At 43.2% G+C, this 22,880-nt stretch overlaps 1 long non-coding RNA gene across 1 annotated transcript; it reads right to left on the reverse strand.

Annotated features, from left to right (window-relative positions):
- Nucleotides 1-1,870: 1,870 nt before the first annotated feature.
- LOC106733061 (uncharacterized) lies at nt 1,871-8,769 on the reverse strand. Its single transcript, XR_012901549.2, has 3 exons — nt 8,346-8,769; nt 4,506-4,578; nt 1,871-2,624 (listed from the first exon to the last, which is right to left on the reverse strand). It is a non-coding gene; the product is annotated as an uncharacterized LOC106733061 (long non-coding RNA).
- Nucleotides 8,770-22,880: the final 14,111 nt, after the last annotated feature.

Genomic DNA, 22,880 nt, shown 5'->3' on the forward strand with positions numbered 1-22,880 from the left:
TAAGACCCAAACTTTGGTGTTTATGACCAGCTACTATTGAAATTTAAAGTTTTGTAATTGTGACCATTTATTTTAAAAACTTGCAACTAAATCAATTGAAAATAGTAAAATACCAGAAGTAAGAGCCTTTACATAGTGTAAAAGTGAGAGAGACACATTAAGGGGACCTAAAAGAGCTGGTTGTGGGTTGGGAATGATTCTCTGGGCACAAGACCTGTGGTAGACAGCTGTAAGGCTGGCCCGGCCACAAGGACTATATGCAAATCCTGTTAGAGGGGTTGTGCCAGGGACAGGACCGGAAACAAAAAGGGTGAATTGGTGCAGAGGCACAGCACACAATGCTGCTGAAATTTGGAGCGACGGTACAGGCCATAGGGTAGTCTTGGGAGGATGCAGTAATATAGACCCAAGCTATGCCTCTTAAAGCCACAGCACAGACTCTTGCCCTTGGTTCCTAGTCAGCAAAGTACTTAAACATATGTATAATTTAAAGCATGCCCATAGTTCCATTGTCCTTTGAAACTTTGCAGAGGCCACCAATTTATTAAACATGGAGCACTAAAGGGCAGACTAAAATTTAGCCTCAGCGAAGAGATGAGTCTTACTACCCTATTACCAGTTCCCTTAGCTCTCCATCCCCCAGCATCTTGCATGCTTCTCTGATCTCTTTTTGATTCTCACATAGTTTTCAGTGTATTACTGTTGGAAAACACTTTGCTAGGATACATCATTTTCATTCTAGAAATCAAATTCAATAGACTATTTGGCCTTAGATTTCTTGACCATTTACAAAAATATGTATAATTAAATTTAGAGCCCACCTTACATCTTCAGCTTCTGTTGTCAGGTTGCTTTTCACTCATCTCTTTCTTATCCTTTTTTCCCTTTCATCCTTGTTTGTTTCTCTTTCATTTCCCCTTTGATTTTTTTCTGTTCTCTTAATTTTCACCCATCTTCTGCTCACATTCTTTTCCATTTCAAATCTTCAGGTACAAACAACATATGCTTTCACCCACTCTGCTCCTTGAGCCCACTTCTTCAGCTGAGTCAAACATCATTCACATGATGCCTGCTCCTGTTCTTCTGTACTATTTACTCTGAATACTAGATACAGTATCTTAATGAGATAAACTGAGATGGAATTAAAGCATATGGCTGGAAGAAACAGTGTGAAAAATATGGTCATGAAATCATTAGTCTGAAAATTACTTTAATTGCATTATTCATATCATTATATCATCATAAGAACATAAGAACAGCTATACTGGGTCAGACCAAAGGTCCCTCTAGCCCAGTATCCTGTCTGCCGACAGTGGCCAATGCCAGTTGCCCCAGAGGGAGTGAACAGAACAGGGAATCATCAAGTGATCCCTCTCCTGTCACCCATTCCCAGCCTCTCACAGAGGCTAGGGACACCATTTCTACCCATCCTGGCTAATAGGCATTGAAGAACCTAACCTGCATGCATTTATTTAGTTCTTTCTTGAACCCTGTTAAAGTCCTGGTCTTCACAATCTCCTCTGGCAAGAAGTTCCCAGGCTGACCATGTGCTGTGTGAAGAAAAAATTCCTTCTGTTTATTTTAAACTTGCTACCTATTAATTTCATTTGGTGACCCCTAGTTTTTATGTTATGGGAACAAATAAATAACTTTTCCTTATTCACTTTTTCCAATATGATCATTTGCCTTGAGAATAACTTCTCCTCCGCATATACTTCCCTTACACTTTTCAGGGAGTAAAGTACACAGATTAATGGAAGCATGCTGTCCTATCAATTTAGCATGTCTTCATCAAACCCTCTAAATCAAAGCTGCTGCAATCGATTGCAGCAGCACTGACTTAGTTCTGTAGTGAACACGTGTCCTAACTATGAATGATCCTGCCCAGACTGTGCAGGTCACATATCTATATCCTTCTGTTTTGCTTACTCTCATATTATATGTATTTGTAATATTTACACGTGCATGGGTATAATGTAACACACACAAATACATGAAAGTGCTGTTCATAGGTATTACATCCAACTAAGCCTGTAACTCTGTGGTCACCAGTTTGTTGCAAGTGGACCCAGTTGCTGAGGCCAACATGTTTCCAAGCCAGTTGGGCAGAGTCTAGTCACTGTTTTTAGCTCAGCAGAGCTCAACACTCCTGGGCTCCTTGTCTGATGTCTCAGGGTATGGGAGCTGGACAATGGTGCCGCCAGGCTCTGAAACCACTCTCAGAAACATCCCTATAACCTCTCCCCCAAATTCACTTACACATGCTCCCGTGTAAGTGATCCACCTTAGTTGAGGATTCTTGGGCCTCACTCATTTAATCAAAGACAACACAGCAGAAAAACACAGAACACAGATTTAGCAAAGAAATTTCTTAATTGCAGGAACTTTATTCTTCAAGTCACTCAAGAGTTTCAGAACTTTAAAATAAAAAAATGACCTAAAACACACCATCCCTTCTGTGAATTTGTGGTTTATCAGTGTTTCAGGTTGGAAGAAGTTCTCCCTGCCCTCTCTTCCTGTATGTTGTCATGAGTAGCGATGGTTAGCTCCCCTGGCACAGAGCAGAACCAGCTCCATCTCCGTACCATGTGCTCAAATAGGGAAGATCCATGTCGACGTACACCCTGGTGTAGACAGAGCTAGGTTAATGGGGGGTTGATTACCTATGCCTACTGTCCTACCAAATTCATGGCCAAAAAAATGCATTGTGGACTATGAAATCTGGTTTCCCCTATGAAATCTGATTATTGGGGGGGAGGGAGGGACACAATATTGCCACTTAGACTTCTATGCTGCTTTCAGAGCTGGGCACCCAGCTCAGAAGGCAGCTCCACTGCCACCAGCAGTGCAGTAGTAAGGATGGTATAGTATGGTATTGCCAACCTTACTTTTCTGCTGCTGGTGGCAGTGGCTCTGCCTTCAGAGCGAAGCTCCTGGCCAGCAGCCACCAGTCTCCAGTGCCCCAACTCTGAAGGCTATATCGCAGTAAGTCTGGCAATACCACAGTCTTCCGACAATGACCTTGCAACACCCTCCTGTGACCCTCTTTTGCATCAGGACTCCATTGGTTTTAAGATTTAACTATGAGAAACTGTGAAATTCGAGATTTCGAAAATGAAGTGTCTGTGAAATTTACCAAAATGGGCGGTCAATTTGGTAGGGCCACACCTATGATGATGGGAAAAGCCCTCCCATTGGTGTTGCTAAGTATCTTCACTGAAGCACTACAGAGGTGCAGCAGTAGAATTTTAAGTGAAGACAAGCCTTTCAACGAAGGGTTAAATTCCTTTGTCCAGAAGGGTCCAGAACCTATTCCACCTCCCGGAAATACCTTCTCCTGCCTTCCTAATACCAGAGCCTGCTCCATCTCTGGTGTTGGAAAACTGGTGTTGGCTGACCAGCTGCTCCAAGGGAGGATGGGGGGAGGGTAGGACTCAATCTCATCACTCTGAGGACTTCAGGCAAATGCCTGATTCCCTCCCCCCAGAATCCACCACACCTCAGGTCTTCCTTTGGGCAAGCCCAAACTAGTGCCACCTCAGCACATTATCTTCAATTCATATTTCATGATTTAATAGAGTTCTACCCCCCACTCTGTCATAATAGTAGAGAAAAAAAAAAGGTTCCCATGTGCTATAGAAAGCTTTTGTACTGTTTATGCACGATTTACATCCCTTTCTTAATACTGAAAGTAATTTTCTGCAACCTATTTTTATGGTACATGAGGATGTCCATAAAATTTAAATAAGTATTTAAAATTGTTTGTATTTAACACAATTTAATACAGTAATAAATATTGAAATTAATATTGCACACATGGTGGTTCACCTTTATTATAATCCCTCACATTTACTTTTGATCCTGAGTGAAGCCAAGAGCATGCCACTGGTGTGTTTTCCTATTTGTCTCACCTACATAATGTAGGGAATTAATACAGAAAAATGTCATAATCTGAAAGCAGCAATCACGTAATGTATATAATCATGGCGGGGGGGAGGGAGGGGTTCTACTTATGTCTGGCAGGGGGTATTCCTCTAGTATTTTTTTTCCAGTACAAAATCCTATTAAATGTTAGCGGCAGGGGAAGAAAGGAAAGAATTATTTCAAAGATTCTTTCAATAACAGCAGCTGCTAAATTGCATTGTTCTGTATCATTCACATCTGTTTCATTCCACCCTTCTTTATTCTAGACCTTTGTTTCCTTTCCCCCTCTTTCATTCTGTCCTTCTTGATTCTGTTTCTGCCCACCAGTTCTTCTATTGCATACTCTTGCCCTTTGGCTTCTGTGACTCTCTTCTCTTTTTTTCCTTTCTCTTCTGTCCTTCTCACTTTTCTCTATTTCTCCCCACTCCTCCGCCAGCCTTGTCATAAGAAACTAAATCACTGAAAATAATTAAGAAAAAGGAGACAAATTACTCCCAAGTGCATCAGGAGCTGCCCAGAAAGGTTCTCTTTCCTTTTAAAAACTAAATTGTTCAATGAATGTGAGGGACATTTTCACTTACATTTATCTGAGATGGATATTACTAGTATCACTGGAGTTCTGCTTTTATCTGAGAAGGTCTCATGGCCATGTGACTAGAAACAGAATAAAAAAGCATTGGAACATTTAGGTCAAAAAGGCATTTGTAAAAGGTTAAAATACAACTTATATAAGCTTGCAGAGAAAAGTCTTGCATTTGGTTTGAAGAAAGTAATTCCAGTGGGCAAAAATAATCTAATACTGCGACATAAGGTACTGGTTACTTAGTTACTCTTTCAACCTGCAGAGCAATAGCTTTTTATTATAAAGCTCAAAGCCAGCCATTATATTGACCATGAGAAGACTGTGATCTCAAATAATACTTATTCTCCTTCTATCATATCAGTATTTTAAATAGTAACTGATACAGTGTAAGATGATACACAAGTTGGGCTAATTAAAAAAAAACTATTAATTTATTACATTTCAGTCCCCTTCCCAAACAGTTACCAACTTCCAGCTAATAAAAACTTAAAATAAAAAATTATCCTCTCACCCCAAGTACACAATAAAGATAATTAACAGGTATTTGTTGCTTAGTTGCTAATGTGATCACACACTTTGGATTTGATCAGATTTGAACAAAATTAGATGTTTCCTTTTAATATCTACATAGTATATGCTTAGTCATGTTACTACAACAAGTATTTAAATACATTGGGACCCTTACTTTGCACTTACAAAAAAGATATGCCCTTCAGAGAGCAGGAACTCTGAATGTCTACACTTGCAGCCTATTTCGAAATAGGGCTGCAAATGTAGGCATTCGGAATTGCAAATCAAGCCCGGAATAACTTCCCACATCTACACGCGGCAGTGAAATGGGCATTCGAAATAAAGCCCTATTTCAAACTGCCTGTTATTTCTCCTGCAATGAGGTTTAACAGGTAGTTCAAAATAGGGTTTATTTCAAACGCCCATTTCACTGCCGCATGTAGATGCGGGCAGTTATTCCAGGCTTGTACATTTCAAAAATGGCACCTGGCTGGGAAGATGCAAATCAAGATATTTAAATCCCAGGCTTGATTTGCAATTCCAAATGCCTACATTTGCAGCCCTATTCTAAAGTAGGCTGCAAGTGTAGACATACCCTGAGATGAAAGGTTAATGCACACAAGACTCAGATGGGCTCAGATTTGCACTATTAGACAATACAGGCTGAATCTCTCTAGTCCGGCACTCTCTGGTCCGGTAACATCCCTTGTCCGGAATGATTTTAGTTTGCCAGATGTCCACTTATCATGGTTGTGGCCAAGTTTCCCACAGTCCTATAAGGTTTGTTTATAACCAGTACTGGCTCTCAGCATTCTGTGCTGTTATTTAGCTCTAATTTACCTCTAAAGGTATGTTGAGACTGTAGCTCTATTTGGGGATACCAGGAGTATCCTGAAATAGCAACGCTGCATCTTTAAACACTCCCACTATTTCCCAAAATAGTGGGTGCACTATTCTGGCATCCCTGTAACTCTCGTTCCACGAGGGTTAAGGGATTTGTTGGAATAGTGCCTTATTTTGAAATTTGGTGCTGTCTACAAAGTGCCAAATTTAAAAATAAGCTCTTTCGACCTAGACTCGGAATAAGCTACACAATTTGCATTATTCCAACAGAAAGGTACTGTCTAGACACATCCTAAGTGTCTTCTAAGAGATCAGTAAGCAGTGGAAGGGTTGGTAATGCTGCTAGACAATATTGACCTCTCATGGTTCAGCAAATTCTCTGGTTAAGCACTGGTCAGGACCTAAGTGTGTTGGAGAGGTTCAACTTGTACAGCAATAAAAAAACAGAGCCATGTCTACATTTGATCTGAAGCCAGTGAATCCGCATTCTCTAGGAATTATAAGTCTGAAAAATAGGAGCACAAATGAGATCTTATCCTACTAGGGAAAACGTACATGTGCTAGCATGAAAAAAGGAAAATTGTTTGATTCTTGTTCTCAATTTCTCCATATTTTCTTCAACTCCTATTGGCTACGTCTAGACTGGCGTGATTTTCCGGAAATGCTTTTAACGGAAAAGTTTTCCATTAAAAGCACTTTTTGTGGAAAAGCGTCTGTGGCCAATCTAGACGCGCTTTTCTGCAAAAAAGCCCCGATGGCCATTTTCGCGATTGGGGCTTTTTTGCGGAAAACAAATCTCAGCTGTCTATACTGGCCCTTTCGTGCAAAAGTTTTGCCCGAACGGGAGCAGCATAGTATTTCCACAAAAAGCACTGATTTCTTACAGTAGGAAGTCAGTGCTTTTGCGGAAATTCAAGTGGCCAGTGTAGACAGCTGGCAAGTTTTTCCGGAAAAGTGGCTGATTTTCCGGAAAAACTGGCCAGTCTAGACACAGCCATTGTGTAGAACTTGAAAACACTTAAAGAAATGTATCACACAAGGAGAAAAGTAGAAGCAGCTATGTTCTGGTCCAGATGTGAACTATTCCCCAAATTCTTGAGGTGCTTGGATCAGGGAACTTTTAGTTCAGATCCACCACTATTTTGAAAGGAAGATTTTTATTTTACATTACCTGGGATCTGATTATGACCCACAAATCATAGAATCATAGAATACTAGGACTGGAAGAGACCTCGAAGGTCATCGAGTCCAGTCCCCGATATAGGTTGCCTTACACTTTCCAGTTTTAAAACCCTTCCAGCTATAATCTGAAGAGTTCTAATATCTCCATGGCTGGCAGGAGAACCTTGAAATTTGGCAAGAGGGTAGTTCTGGAGTCAGGGAAGTGACTTTTGAACAGGCAAAATTCAGATGTTTCTTGACTTGCACGTAGCTTGATTTTGAAATTAGAGTAGCATTCTTTTAATGTCTCTTTTTCTGTAATGCAATATAATTTATAAATAGACTAGAGTTTGTGGTGGCAACATAGTGTTTCTTTAGGATAGCATCTGCTACTCTTTGGAAATAACACACCTTCAGTTTATGGCTTCAGACAATAGCTGTTTAGGATTTTAACACGAGACAATAATTTTCCACATTAACCCTGAACTCAATGAACATACTGTTAAGAAGAAAACAGAATTGTTTCAGTTGCCACTCTGAGACCTGTAAGAATTTGGCCCCTTGATTCTAGTTTGGAAAGGCTGAATGTATCTTAATATGCTGATTCTGGTGTTGTCCTGACACATGTGTAACCCTCATTAATGCTGATGTGAGTTATACTTGCTTATCAAAGGGAAAACAAAAGACCTACCACACTGCAGCCTTTCTGTGCACAGAATTCCCATTTACTTTAATAGGAGTACACAATGAATGGCTGCAGGATCAGCCTCAAGCTTGAAAAGCAAGATAATATTTAATTATTTGCTTCCTTGTTTTTATTTGGTATTGTATTGGTGTTTGATATTTTATTTAATAATCACTCTTCTTTCACTGGAGTAAATGTTTCAGACTGAGAAGAACCAATGTTAGCACTATGAGTTTTAGGGAATACATTTTATCTATCAAAATTCTTAATTTATACTTAATAAAATAACTTAACAATTGTTATAAAATTAATTATTAAATAATAAAATGTGGCAGGAGAGTTAATAGCATTCATAACCACAATAAATTGCAAGTTATCATTCCAAATGTCTTTGGCAAAGCAGTGGAACAGCTGAACTCTTACAAGTGTTGTTATTTATAACTTGTTAAAAATTTTCACTGCATGCAAATACTATAGTTCTTCAACAAGCACATTTCAATTCTTGTCTTCTCTTGTGCAACACTTCTTTGCTTACTCAGGACAACAATATTTAAATAAGTTCCCATTATTGTCAGTTGAAAGACTTCTTTGAGAGAAATATTTGGGTTCCTTCACTGGGTATCTGCTGTTGGTACTAACACAATCAAAGGGGGGGAACTGACTGCACGAAACACATTTAACTTTCACGCCTTTTCATCCTCCTGCACAAGTGAACAGCAGGCAGTGCAGATTTCCTCTTCTAACCCTAAAAAAAAGCAATAATATAAATAAGGACAACAAAATCGTAAATAGGATGATGATTGAGTTTACATTCAGAATTCAGTTCAAAAGTGTTTAACCTGCCTTCACTATTGCCATTTTGCTTCTGAAAAGCTAAGTACAGTAAAACTCCATTAGTCCGGCATCCAATGCTCCGGGACTCCTGATGGTCCGGCACCATCAGGAACCTGGAAGTGCTGGGGCAGCCGGACAGGCTTCCCCCATTCAGCTGCTGCTGAAACTGACCAGCAGCTGAATCGGGGAAGCCGGGAGCAGAGCAGCTGGGGTGCTGCCGGGTTGGTCTCGTAGCGCTGCCCCTCGGGGCTGCGGGACCAACCCGGTAGCTCCCCAGCTGCTCTTGGGGACGCCTGAGGCAGAGCAGCTGGGGTCCTTCCGGGTTGGTCCCGCAGCGCCGAGGGGCAGCGCTATGGGACCAACCCGGCAGCAACCCAGCTGCTTTGCCCAAGGCGTAGGGATTCAGCCGCTGCTGAAACTGACCAGCAGCGTCAGTTTCACCAGCAGGCTGAATCCGATCACCTGGGGCAGAGCAGCTGGGGTGCTGAGGGGTTGGTCTGGTAGCGCCGCCACTCGGCGCTGCGGGACCAACCCGGCAGGACCCAAGCTGCTCTGCCCCAGGGGTCCCCAAGACAGCCACTGCTGAAACAGATCAGTGGCTGATTCCAGGAAGCCCCGGGCAGAGCAGCTCTGCCCCAGGCTTCCTGGAATCAGCCGCTGATCTGTTTCAACCGCGGTTGAATCGAGGACCCCTGGGGCAGAGCAGCTGGGGTCCTGCCGGGTTGGTCCCACAGCCCCGAGGGGCAGCGCTACGGGACCAACCAGGCAGTACCCCAGCTTCTCTGTCCCAGGCATCCCCAAGAGCAGCTGGAGTGCTGCTGGGTTGGTGCCGTAGCGCCACCCCTCGGTGCTGCGGGACCAACCCGGCAGCACCCCAGCTGCTCTATTGCAGGCATCCCTGATTCAGCTGCTGCTGAAACTGACCAGCAGCGGCTGAATCAGGGAGGCCTGGGGCAGAGCCGGACTATCGTAAGGGGGGGCTATGAGGGGTCTGGGGTGGCATCCCCTCCCACCCTACTCCAGACCCCTCATAGCCCCCATTCTGATAGTCCGTCATATCTGATAATCCGGCACCCTCTGGGTCCTAAAGGTGCCGTATTATCAGAAGTTTACTGTACTTCCAAATGCAATGATCTCTTTTTGACAAAACAGCACCTGACAGAAATAGCATAATTTGAGATAACCCCATGGTTTACCTCTTTAATCTCTAAATGTATCCCCTCTCAACTTCATCAACCTTCTACAATAAAATATAAAGTCAGAGAAGAAGGTGGGATTAAAGGTTATACTGACATCTGTGCTTCCTGCATTACCTCTTTCATGGGCTTTGCATCACTGATGTGTTCTGCTTGCTCTGAGTTGTTTTAGATTAGATGGTGGCATAGTGCCTTTACAATGGCATGAATTACTCTTTAAAGCAGTGTTCATAGAAATATCAGTGTTTTCATGAAAGATAGGAACAAAATAGAATAATAGAATAATAGAATACTAGGACTGGAAGGGGCCTTGAGAGAAAGTGCACTTCCTTTACTGGTCAAATATAACAGCGAGAAAAAAACAAAAAACCCAACTACCCTAAATGACATGTCATACATCCTATGAAATTATTGCATCGAACCATCTGGAGAAATAGGTCTAACAGGGGTGTTGGCAACATGAATATAACATCTCTGGAGAGCTGTTAGCCATAAAGAGATGGAAGTAACTTCCATTCCATTTGCCAGAGAGAAAGAGAAAGTAGATGCATATTTACTTCTTGTAGTTCCTAAAATTCTAATTCACCTGCAGCTGGTATTTTTTTGGGAAAAAAATATCTTATGCCAGGGTACATACATATACGGTGCTAGCTGAAAGCCAGAAGGAAAAAACATCTTTAGAAGTGGACAAACCCTAGAGAAGTCCATTAGCTGAGGACTAACTAATGACACTAAGGCTGTGTCTAGACTGGCAAGTTTTTCTGCAAAACCAGCTGCTTTTGTGGAAAATCTTGCCAGCTGTCTACACTGGCCGCTTGAATTTCCACAAGAACACTGACTTCCTACTATCTGAAATCAGTGCTTCTTGCGGAAATACTATGCTGCTCCCGTTCGGGCAAAAGGGCCAGCGTAGACAGCTCAGATTTGTTTGCGCAAAAAAGTCCCGATCACGTAAATGGCGATCGAGGCTTTTTTTTGGAAAAGCGCGTCTAGATTGGCATGGACGCTTTTGCGGAAAAGCATCCGTGCTATCTAGACGCTCTTTTGAGCAAATGATTTTAACAGAAAACGTTTCCATTAAAAGCATTTGCAGAAAATCATGCCAGTCTAGACGTAGCCTAAGTGTGGCTGCTTAATTGTCTACTACAGTTACACATTTTAAATTGAAAGAACCTCAGACACAGAAATATTTTTCTCCTGGCTGTGAAAGGAAAAACTGTCTGAAAGTGATGGAAACTACTACAAAGGTAATATCACTGTGTGGCAGGAACACAAAGATACTTAGACAGGGAGTTTTTTTCAACACCTCTGGGTGTGACCAATTAAGGGAAGTGTCCAGCCCTTAAAAAGTAGGCCACCACATCTATTGCAGTATAATTGTGCTACTATAACAGCACCCTGTGTTGGAATAAAATATAAAAGGGTAAATACTCTACTTTGGAATTTTGAGAACTTATCTTAGGGTACATCTAAACTATGTTTTTTTTTAAGAGGATATGCAAATTCTGTGGGAATTTGCATATCTTCTGTTAAAGTAGTTTGGACGTGTTTTTTTTTCCCAGGAAAAAACCGGTTAAACCTCATTTTTTAAGGAAGAGCATTTTTTATTTCGAAAACAAGGTTTTTTTCCGGAAAAAACCTGCATCCAGACTACTTTCACTTTTGAAAGATCCTCTTTTGAAAGTGAGATGGGAAGAAGATAAGCAAATTCCCGCAGAATTTACATATCCTCTTTCAAAAAAAGAACGCAGTCTAGACATAGCCTTATAATGTTAATTTCCCAAATTTTTATTCTTTTTGATCTTAGTGCTTGAAATAGTTGGAAGTAGAATCACTAGTAAGCAGAAGGGGGATGGGGGAAACTAAGTTCAACTAAGTACAGAGGGTTGAACAATGTAGAGCTGTGGTAAAAAGAACTTACATTTGCTGTGATAGTGGATGGAGACCCAAGAAGGGGATGAAAAGAGGGGAGTGACATGATCATATCAACAGGCAAGGTTATGATATTAGGACCTGCATTTTGTATGGGCAGAACGCATCAAGCTTCTTTGGGACTGGTTCATGTGCTTTGGCCCCACTTACACCCAGCTCTCAGATGTGGCTCCAAATAGCTGTTTACATGCTACAGCGGCTCACCCTGGGAAACTGCCACGTGAGCCAAAGTGAGCCAAGTGGCAAGTGAGCCAAACAATCTGAGAGTAGCTGATGGGTCTTTTGCCCTTGGTGACAGAGAAACTGCCTTTTTCCAACATGTAAAGACTGTTCTTGTGGACTGGGTGAAGGAAATCAATTTGTGATTCCACAGCCATGAAGGCAGTTCAGCAATGTACTGTGGGGCATAGAGAGCATGACAAAGCACAGAAGATATCTTGGTTACCCACTACAGCTAAGGAAATCCCCAATTACAACAATTCTTTGTGCAGCTGGAATCTGGCTTCCACATCCAAGAGAGGTGGGACTTCAGTGACTTTCTCACTTACATATGTCCCCGTTATTCTTGCAAGCCTCATCTCATTAACATCTTATCAAATCTCACCATCATTATCATCATATCATTAATTCAAGTCCCGTGGTGATGGGGGTGTGGCAAAGTAACAGGTGGAGATGGCCACTGGTGGTCGGTCATAGCTACAATTCTGCACAGAGCTGGCATTGGGACTAATGGCCAATCATTCCTGATCCTCAGGTAGTGGAGAAATTTTGGCAGCATCCTATGTGACTGAACATCCATTTTTAGAATTGCTCTTTTTAAATGAAAGGGCTAGAAAAGGTGCCCTAAATATTGCCTGCCCCAAAATATCTGGCCAGATGATACTACATCAGTTGCCTGCCTCAACTGGCAGATCATACTACATCAGTTGAATAACAATAAAGAAGAACATAAGAACATATAACAGTCATGCTCAGTCAGACCAAAGGACTGATCCTCACTTATTGGACAAAGACAATGCACAAAACACTTACCCAGGAACTATCCCCGCAACAAACTCTGTACACATATATAAGCAAAACCATCAGAGAACCTAACCACATAATCCACGCCATCAGGGGCTCATCCACCTGCATATCCCCTAATGTGATATATGCCATCAAGTGCCAGCAATGCCCCTCTGCTATGTATACTGGCCAAACTGGAGAGTCTCTGTGGCAAAGGATGAATGGACACAAATCAGACATCAGAAATGGTAACACACATAAACCTGTAGGGGAACACTTTAACCTCCTTGAACATTCAGTAATGGATTTGAAAGTAGCCATCCTTCTACAAAGGAATTTCAAAGACTGGTTAGAAAGGGAGACAGCTGAACTGGAATTCATTTGCAAATTCAACACCATCAATATATGATCTAATAAGGATCTCAACTAGTAACACATTACAAAGGCAATTTCCCTTCTCTTGATATTCACAACTCCATATCAAATGCTGTGAATAACCTACTTCCTCTCTGACTTGATTAGCTCCATTAACACAAGCATCTTCTTCCTTATCTATACTCCTGCTTCTGGGTATGTCTACACTACAGAGTTAGTTCGAACTAACAGATGTTAGTTCGAACTAACTTTCATAGGCACTACACTAGCTCTCCGCTAGTTCGAACTTAATTCGAACTAGCGGAGCGCTTAGTTCGAACTAGGTAATCCTCATTTTACGAGGATTAAGCCTAGTTCGAACTAGCTAGTTCGAATTAGGGGGTGTGTAGCCCCTTAATTCGAACTAGTGGGAGGCTAGCCCACCCCAGGTTTCCCTGGTGGCCACTCTGGCCAACACCAGGGAAACTCTATTGCCCCCCTCCCGGCCCCGGACCCCTTAAAGGGGCACGGGCTGACTACGGTGCCCGTGCCAGGTGCAAGCCTGCCAGCACCCAGCCAGCAGACCCTGCACCTGGCACGGCTCGAGCCAGCCACCCGATGCCCCCCAGCCCTCCCCCTCTTCCTGGGACCAGGCTGGCGGCTCCCGGAAGCTTGCCCGGGACCACAAGAGGCGGGCACCTGCCTGGGCTAGTGCGGACATCGTGGACCTCGACCACGACCTCCGCACTAGGCACAGGAAAGTGGCCGTCTAGGGCAGGAGAGCTGCCAGCCTGGCCACCCAGGAGCAGGTGTGCATGAAAATCAAGGGGGTCCACTGAGACCCCCGACCCTGAGCCCTGAGCTTACAATGGCCGTACTGGGTCAGACCAAAGGTCCATCTAGCCCAGTAGCCTGTCTGCCGACAGCGGCCAACCCTAGGGACCTTGGAGGGGATGGACCGAAGACAGTGACCAAGCCATTTGTCTTGTGCCATCCCTCTCCAGCCTTCCACAAACCTTGGGCAGGGACACCACTCCTACCCCCTGGCTAATAGCACTCCATGGACCCAACCTCCATGACTTGATCTAGAACTGCCTTTAAACTCTGTTCCAGTTCTAGCCTTCACAGCCTCCTGCAGCAAGGAGTTCCACAGGTTGACTCTTTGCTTTGTGAAGAACAACTTTCTCTTACTAGTTTGAAGCCTGCTACCCATTCCTTTCCTTTGGTGTCCTCTAGTCCTTCTTTATAGGAACTACTGAAGAACTTTTCTGTATGCACCCTCTCCACCCAACTCCTGCTTTTAGAGACCTCTATCCTGTCCCCCCTCCGTCTCCTCTTTTCTAAGCTGAAAAGTCCCAGTCTCTTTAGCCTCTCTTCATATGGGACCTGTTCCCAACCCCTGATCATTGTAGTTGCCCTCCCCTCTCCCAGCCTCTCTCTTCCCCTCTCCCACCTCCTTTTCCCAGTCTCCCCCAGTTTTTTTCAATAAAGACAGATTCCATTTTTGAACACAATTGTCCTTTATTTTGTACATCAAGAAAAGGGGCTAGGGAAGGGTAAGTGGAAGGAGATGAGGGAGGAATGGGGTACGAGCCCCCGATGGGGAGGACTGGGCTGGCTCTGCGGGCTTCTGGGGGTGGAAGCTCTCCTGCAGCCCCCCAATTGCCCCCTCTCCCCAGATGGCAGCCTGCAGCAAGTGCAGCCGATCTGATGGCCGAGTGCTGTGATGTGCCCATTGTGGGCACTCAGGGCACTCCAAGCCAGGTCTGCTTTGCAAGCGGGGCACCCCTGAGAACTGTCTGTCTGGGGTCGGGGTTGGGTCCCTTTAAGCGCAGCCCTCGGCTAGCCTGAGACAGCATCTCCACGCTCTAAGTCCTCCTCTGATGCCCTGCCGGCACTGCTTCCGGCCATCCTTAAGCTCGGTTCAGGGTCCACTTAATGTGGACATGCTAGTTCGAATTAGCAAAATGCTAATTCGAACTAGTTTTTAGTTCTAGACGCGTTAGTTCGAATTAGCTTAGTTCGAATTAACTAATTTGAACTAAGTTAGTTCGAATTAGCGCTGTAGTGTAGACATACCCTCTGTTTCTTTCGCTCCAATTCATCTGATGAAGTGAGTTTTACCAATGAAAGCTTATGTCCTAGCAAATCTCCAAGGCTATGTCTAGATTGGCATGATTTTCCAGAAGTACTTTTAATGGAAAAGTTTTCCGTTAAAAGCATTTTCGGAAAAGAGTGTCTAGATTGGCACGGACGCTTTTCCACAAAAGCACTTTTTGCGGAAAAGCGTCCGTGCCAATCTAGACGCGCTTTTCCGCAAAAAAGCCCTGATTGCCATTTTTGCGATCGGGGCTTTTTTGCAGAAAACAAATCTCAGCTGTCTATCCTGGCCCTTTTGCGCAAAAACTGTCAAGGTGTTTCATAACATCCTGACTTGCTTTCAAAAGGAAAAAGAAATTCCACAAGACTTCATAGATGTTATTACTGTAGCACCATTCAGAAACACAAGCAGCAAAGCTGATTACAGAAACTATAGAGCAGCGTTTCTCAAACTATGGGCCGCGGCCCGGTATTGGTCCACAGGACAAAAATACTGGGCCTCAATGTGGCTGCCTGGGTGTTCCGGGCTCCCAGAGTGCCTGTGCAGCACTGGGTACCCCAAGCCCTGGCCCGGGCTGGGCGGAGGATGCAGCCAGGTGTTCCAGGCTCCCGGACTGCCCATGCAGCGCCGGGTCCCCGAAGCCCTGGACTGAGCTGGGTGGAGGATGCAGCCAGGTGAAACAGTGAAAATGTATTCATTTCTCATTCTTTTTTTATATGCGTTTATATTTTTGGGCTCCAAAAAACAGTACTGAAAAAAAAATGGGTTCTAACTAAAGTAAAAAGTTTGGGAAACCCAGGTCTAGCCAGCTTTCTAGCCATCTTACAGTCCATTTATCCAATCCATATTCCCTTAACTGGCTGGCAGGAATATTGTGGGTGACCGTATCAGAAGTTTTGCTAAAACTGGCACTGGGGGCTTTGGGAGGACCAGAAACAATTTATTTGCATATTCATCATGTGCAGGGATCACCGAACTGCGACGAGCCCCATTCGCCAGCCACGCTGTTCAGCGATCTGCACATGCGCATCTTCATCCTAGCACACAGTTGACAAATGTGGCTCACTTCAAATATTTGGGGAGTACCATCTCAAGTGATGGCTCCCTGGATAAGGAAATCTCCTCCAGAATTAGTAAAGCCAGACGGACCTTTGGCTGACTTTAAACAAAACTTATTAACCAACACAACCTCTGTTTCTCCATTAAATTGAAGATCTACAGTGCAGTGGTTCTAACATCTCTCCTGTATGGATCTGAAACGTGGACTCTTTATAGATGTCACATTAAACAACTTGAACAATTTCACATGCCCTTGATCTGCTCAATAATTATCATTCATTGAGAGGACATAGTAACCAGTATTCAAGTCCTTGAGAGAGAGCAAACACACCCAACATTGAGGAAATATTGCTGAGAGCACACCTTAGGTGATCTGACTACATCATCAGCATGGAAGACCACTGTCTCCCAGAACAGATCGGCTGTGTCTAGACTGGCAAGTTTTTCCGCAAAATAATTCCACAACCTCCCTAGGCAATTTATTCCAGTGTTTGACCACCCTGACAGTTAGGAGCCTTTTCCTTATGTCCAGCCTAAACCTCCCTTGCTGCCGTTTAAGCCCATTGCTTCTTATTCTATCCTCAAAGGCCAGGAAGAACAAGTTTTCTCCCTCCTCTTTGTGACACCCTTTTAGATACCTGAAAGCCGCTATCATGTCCCTTCTCAATCTTCTCTTTTCCAAACTGAACAAGCCCAATTCTTTCAGTCTTCCATCATAGGTTATGTTCTCTAGACCTTTAATCATTCTTGTTGCTCTTCTCTGGACCTTCTCCAATTTCTCCACATCTTTCTTGAAATGTGGTGCCCAGAACTGGACACAATACTCCAACTGAGGCCTAATCATCGCAGAGTAGAGCGGAAGAATGACTTCTCGTGTCTTGCTCACAACACACCTGTTAATGCATCCCAGAATCATGTTTGCTTTTTTTGCAACAGCGTCACACTGTTGAGTCATATTTAGCTTGTGGTCCTAAATCCCTTTCTGCCATACTCCTTCCTAGACAGTCATTTTCCATTCTGTATGTGTGAAACTGATTGTTCCTTCCTAAGTGGAGCACTTTGCATTTGTCCTTATTAAACTTCATCCTGTTTACCTCAGACCATTTCTCCAATTTGTCCAGATCATTTTGAATTATGACCCTAACCTCCAAAGCAGTTGCAACCCCTCCTAACTTGGGATCAATAAGCGTATTCTCTATGCTGATATCTAAATCGTTGATGAAGATATTGAACAGAACCAGTCCCAAAACAGATCCCTGCAGAACCCCACTGGTTATACCTTTCCAGCAGCATTGTGAACTGTTAATAACTACTCTCTGGGAATGGTTATCCAGCCAGTTATGCACCCACCTTATAGTAGCCCCATCTAAGTTGTATTTGACTAGTTTATTGATAAGAATATCATGCGAGACCATATCAAATGCCTTTCTAAAGTCTAGGTATACCATGTCCACCGCTTCTCCCTAATCCACAAGACTCGTTATTCTATCAAAGAAAGCTATCAGATTGGTTTGACATGATTTGTTCTTTACAAATCCATGCTAGCTGTTCCCTATCACCTTATTATCTTCCAAGTGTTTGCAGATGATTTCCTTAATTACTTGCTCCATTATCTTCCCTGGCACAGAAGTTAAACTGACTGATCTGTAGTTTCCTGGGTTGTTTTTATTTCCCTTTTTATAGATGGGCAATATATTTGCCATTTTCCAATCTTCTGGAATCTCTCCTGTCTTCCATGATTTTCCAAAGATGATAGCTAGAGGCTCAGATACCTCCTCTATCAGCTCCTTGAGTATTCTAGGATGCATTTCATCAGGGCCTGGTGACTTGCAGACATCTAACTTTTCTAAGTGATTTTTAACTTGTTCTTCTTTTAGTTTATCTTCTAAACCTACCCCCTTCCCACTAGCATTCACTGTGTTAGGAATTCCTTCATCAGATTTCTTGGTGAAGACCGAAACAAAGAAATCATTAAGCATCTTTGCCATTTCCAAGTTTCCTGTTATTGTTTCTCCCTCCTCACTGAGCAATGGGCCTACCCTGTGCTTGGTCTTCCTATTACTTCTAATATATTTATAGAATATCTTCTTGTTTCCTTTTATGCCTATAGTTAGTTTGAGCTTGTTTTGTGCCTTTGCCTTTCTAATCTTGCCCCTTCATTTCTGTATTGTTTGCCTATATTCATCCTTTGTAATTTGTCCAAGTTTCCATTTTTTATATGACTCCTTTTTTATTTTTAGATCATGCAAGATCTCCTGGTTGATCCAAGGTGGTCTTTTGCCATATTTTCTATCTTTCCTATGCAGTGGAATAGCTTGCTTTTGGGCCCTTAATAATGTCCCTTTGGAAAAATTGCTAACTCTCTTCAGGTGTTTTTCCCCTTAGTCATGCTTCCCATGGGACCTTACTTACCAGCTCTGCGAGCTTACCAGAATCTGCCTTCCTGAAATCCATTGTCTCTAATTTGCCTTTCTCCCTTCTACCATACCTTAGAATCATGAACTCCATGATTTCATGATCACTTTCATTCAAGCTGCCTTCCACTTTCAAATTTTCAACCAGTTCCTCCTCATTTGTTAAAATCAAATCTAGAACAGCTCCTCAAATCTAGAACATAAGACAACACCTCCTCTCTTTTTTCCCCACTTGTCCTTCTTGAGTAAGCTGCACCCTTCTATACGAATATTCCAATCATGTGTATTATCCCACCAAGTCTCTGTGATGCCAATGATGTATTTATTTATTAGCACTTCCAGTTCTTCCTGCTTATTACCCATACTTCTTGCATTTGTATATAGGCATCTAAGATACTGATTTGATCTTGCCTCCCAATTCTGCCTTGTCCCTCCTTTCTCTCTGCTATTATAGCCCACATTCCCTCCCATTTCTGACCCATTTCCTAGGTCTCCATGTTCTTTACTTACCCATGGGCTTTTGTCACCTGTCCCCCTTGAACCTAGTTTAAAACCCTCCTCACTAGGTTAGCCAGTCTGTATCCAAATACAGAAAGGTGAACACCATCCCTGCTTATCAGTCCTTCCTGGAATAGCATCCTGTGGTCAAGGAAACCAAAGCCCTCCTGGTGACACCATCTTCGCAGCCAGGCATTCACCTCCAGTATCAACCTGTCTCTGCCCGGGCCCCTACCTTTGACAGGAAGGATTAAAGAGAATAATACCACCTGTGCTCCAAACTCCTTCACCTATACTCCCAGAGCCCTGTAGTCACTCTTGATCTGCTCAGTGTCACACCTCACAGTATCATTGGGAGGCCTGTAGCCATATTAGAAGACCTAAAGCCTAATAGCATTTGTTTGCAATCAGACTGAAAGAACAGCAGCCATTAGCTGTAAAGCAGGGAGTCACATCTTCACATTCCATCTAAATTGCATTACAATTGTAATATAAGGCGGTTAAAAAGGAGACCCTGTCCTAATGGCACCCACTATCATTCAATAAAGAAACAGATCTCAGAATGATTAAAGAAAACTTAGTTTGTTAGCATTTCATCTGATAAGAAACTCCTTATCAACAGTTGGGGTTGTGAAATCCTCATTCTATTATTTTAGTCCCCACTTTCATATTTTGTCTGTATGATCTCTGTCTGGTTTTTAATTGTTTCTGTCCTCTGTATAATTAGTTTTGTTTGGCGTAAATCAATTAAGGGGGTGGGATATGATTGGTTAAGTAACTCTGTAACAGTATGTTAGGACTGGTTAGTAAAATGTTAGTAAAATGATTCATTAAGGACTCAATGATTCATTACATTTCACTATGTAAAATAGAGCCCAAGAGGAAGTTCTTTGGGAACCAACTCCAGGACACAGCTCCAGGATCAGAGATGCCAGATCTCAGCCCTGTGCCAATGACACTGTGCAGAAACTTGAGTCTCCGAGATGGACCTGATCCTGACTGGCCATCAAGACAAGTTCATCTCTCTTGTTAGGGGTGCTGAGCAGTGTATGCTTAGCATGTGCATTCTTTTTTTTTAATTATTGTTAACAGAGAATTTTATTGGATATTACTGGGTAAGGCTCTTTCACTGGAAAAAGAACTCAGAGAGTGAAAGGTTACACCTGAGCCCACAGAAAGCTAAGGGTGGGTGCCTACATTGAAAAAGCTATTCCTGAGTCCTAGGAATGGGTAAAGGTGGGTGCCCCTAGAGTGGTGAATGACAGAATTTTTTTGCAGCTAACACCATATGAAAGGCACCACAGAGCTACAGCATCAAACATTATAGATTCAGTCTCAGTGCGGCTGACTCTGTGCATCAGGTTTCAAACTGTGGAGTCGTATCCATACACATATATGAAAACTGCAACAATATCATTGTCATTGTCAGTGATGGACAACCAATATAATATTAAAAATCTAACCAGCAAAATGAAGTGGAAATATACTGTTTACGGGGGCTATGCTAGACCCCTACCTTCCCATTCCTTCTTCAGACTTTGCACTGTGATTCTATCTTAAGAATCAATCAATTACTGCCATTCCATTAAAGCAATTGTCACACAGGATATGATGGCGAAAAGAAGTCTCTCCTGTTTGCCCCACAATGTGCACAACATAGAGCTGTACTATGTAAATGATACTACCCGTCACTGATCTAAAAGACTAGGAGATAGTCCTGTAGCTTGCTCTCTTGACCACTTTATTAACATTATCATGGATCCAAAAAACACTGGGGATGAACCAACATACTGTTTGGGCCTTGCTCCAATATTTGAATAAGAATCTTCAGTTTTCTATTTCTGTTGTAACATAAGCAAAGTTAGTTCCTGCTTCGGTTTCTTTATAGGGACGATGACTTCACATGTCGATAAATGGAAAACAATGGGCATTGGAAAACATAATCCAAATTATATAAAATGATGGAACCTAAATTTCCTGTTCGTAGTCAAAGAGATTTCGGAGTCATTCTGGAAAGTTCTCTGAAAATATCTACTCAATGTGCAGCAACAGTCAAAAAAGCTAACAAGGTTGGGATTCATTAGGAAAGGGATTGTTAATACCACAGAAAATATCATACTGCCTCTATATAAATCCAGGTATACTCACATACCAGTGTTCCCTCTATGCTGATTGGCAGCACAGCTTCACAGGTGTTTAAGCAGCCCTGCCCAGTCAGTCAGCGACATGCATGGAGCTCTGAGCCACTGACGGGGCGGGGAAGGGGAGGGAGGAGTTGATTAATCATCTATGAAGCTGTGCTGCTAAGCAGCTTAAAGGGAACACTGCCACATACTGAATATTGCATGAAGATCTGGTTGTCCCATCTCAAAAAAAAAAAAAAAAAAAAAAAGATATATTGGAATTGGAAGAGGTACAAAAAAGGGGCAACAAGAATAGGTATATAGAACAATTGCCATATGGATGTGAGCCGGGGCTGAATTACTGTGGATGTGCTCATTCCAATTGTTTAGCTCTGCAAGATAATTAACTGTTAACTGTTGATATGTAAATACTGCTCATGCCAGGAGGGGGAAGGAATCCAAGGTGCGGCTATGTAAGTCCAATTCAGCCAGGGCTGATGGAGGATCGGTGTTGGAATGAAAAGTGGTGTATTGTAACTAATTTGGGGCTGTTGTGTGGGTCACAAATTATGCTACCCATAAATGTGGGAACTGTAAAATATTACACCAGTGAAGACTTCATGAGGAGTCTTTTTGCTAGTCCAGTGGAAGCTGGAATCTTTGGCCAGCCTAGGTGGTGGCTAAAGAGTTGAACAGTATATCCCGGTTCGACGCGTATCCGATGCCCCGGGTGGACGAGCTGCTCGATCACCTAGGGATGGCCCAGTACCTCTCCACCATCGACCTGACCAGTCGATACAGAATCGCAGCGACCCATCGAGTTTTGGGACCAGGACTGTCTGGTTCCTCCACTCACTGCATGACTCCTCTACCATGCCCCAACGTGTCATCCGCTGTAATTCTTCTTTTACTGTTTCCCACATCTTTCAGGGGAGCGGACGAATCTGCTCACGTACTTTCCTCCCGGCTTCTGTTGCTATATGGTGGTAGGCCCAAGTAGTTTGCCTGGGTTGGTCGGTCAACACCTCAGGCAATCGCCACAGGAGGTCTTCCATCTCGGTCTTTTGGGCTGAGGACAGGCCCATCCTGACTCATAGCCCTTGTTGGACCCATTCTCCATTAACTTATCTAGCTCTTTTTTTATTCCTATTAGTGTCTGGACCTTCAGAAAATCCTCTGGGAAAGAGTTCCACAGGTTGACTGTGTGTTGCATAAAGAAATACTTCATTCTATTTGCTCCTCGATCCTTTCTGAAAACCAGACTTGTTTAATTTATTAATGCTCCCCCACAAGAACTGTCACAGCTCAAAAGGATTGAGCAATGTCTTTTGCCTCTCAGGCTCACCAGTCCAAAAAGGTAAGGGTTCCGTTCACTTACCCAAACTTTCTCCATACCCCACGTCAAACACCCTACTTATAGCTCTGTCCAATCAGTGCAGACCTTGACACATCATCCTGATGACTCTACTCCTTGAGCCTGAGGCTATGCCACCTTTGTGCTGCTCCTACCAGCCGCCTGCCGGTCATTCCCGCCAGCTGCTCCGCTGGCCGCCTGTAGCCACTCCTACCGGCCACCTGCCGGTCGTTCCCGCCAGCCACTCCATTGGCCGCCTGCTGCTGCTCCTATTGGCTGCCTGCCGGTCGCTCCTGCCAGCTGC

The sequence above is a fragment of the Pelodiscus sinensis genome, chromosome 2 (genome assembly GCF_052426305.1).
Source record: "Pelodiscus sinensis isolate ZL-2025 chromosome 2, ASM5242630v1, whole genome shotgun sequence".
In the NCBI taxonomy this organism is placed as follows: Eukaryota; Metazoa; Chordata; order Testudines; family Trionychidae; genus Pelodiscus; species Pelodiscus sinensis.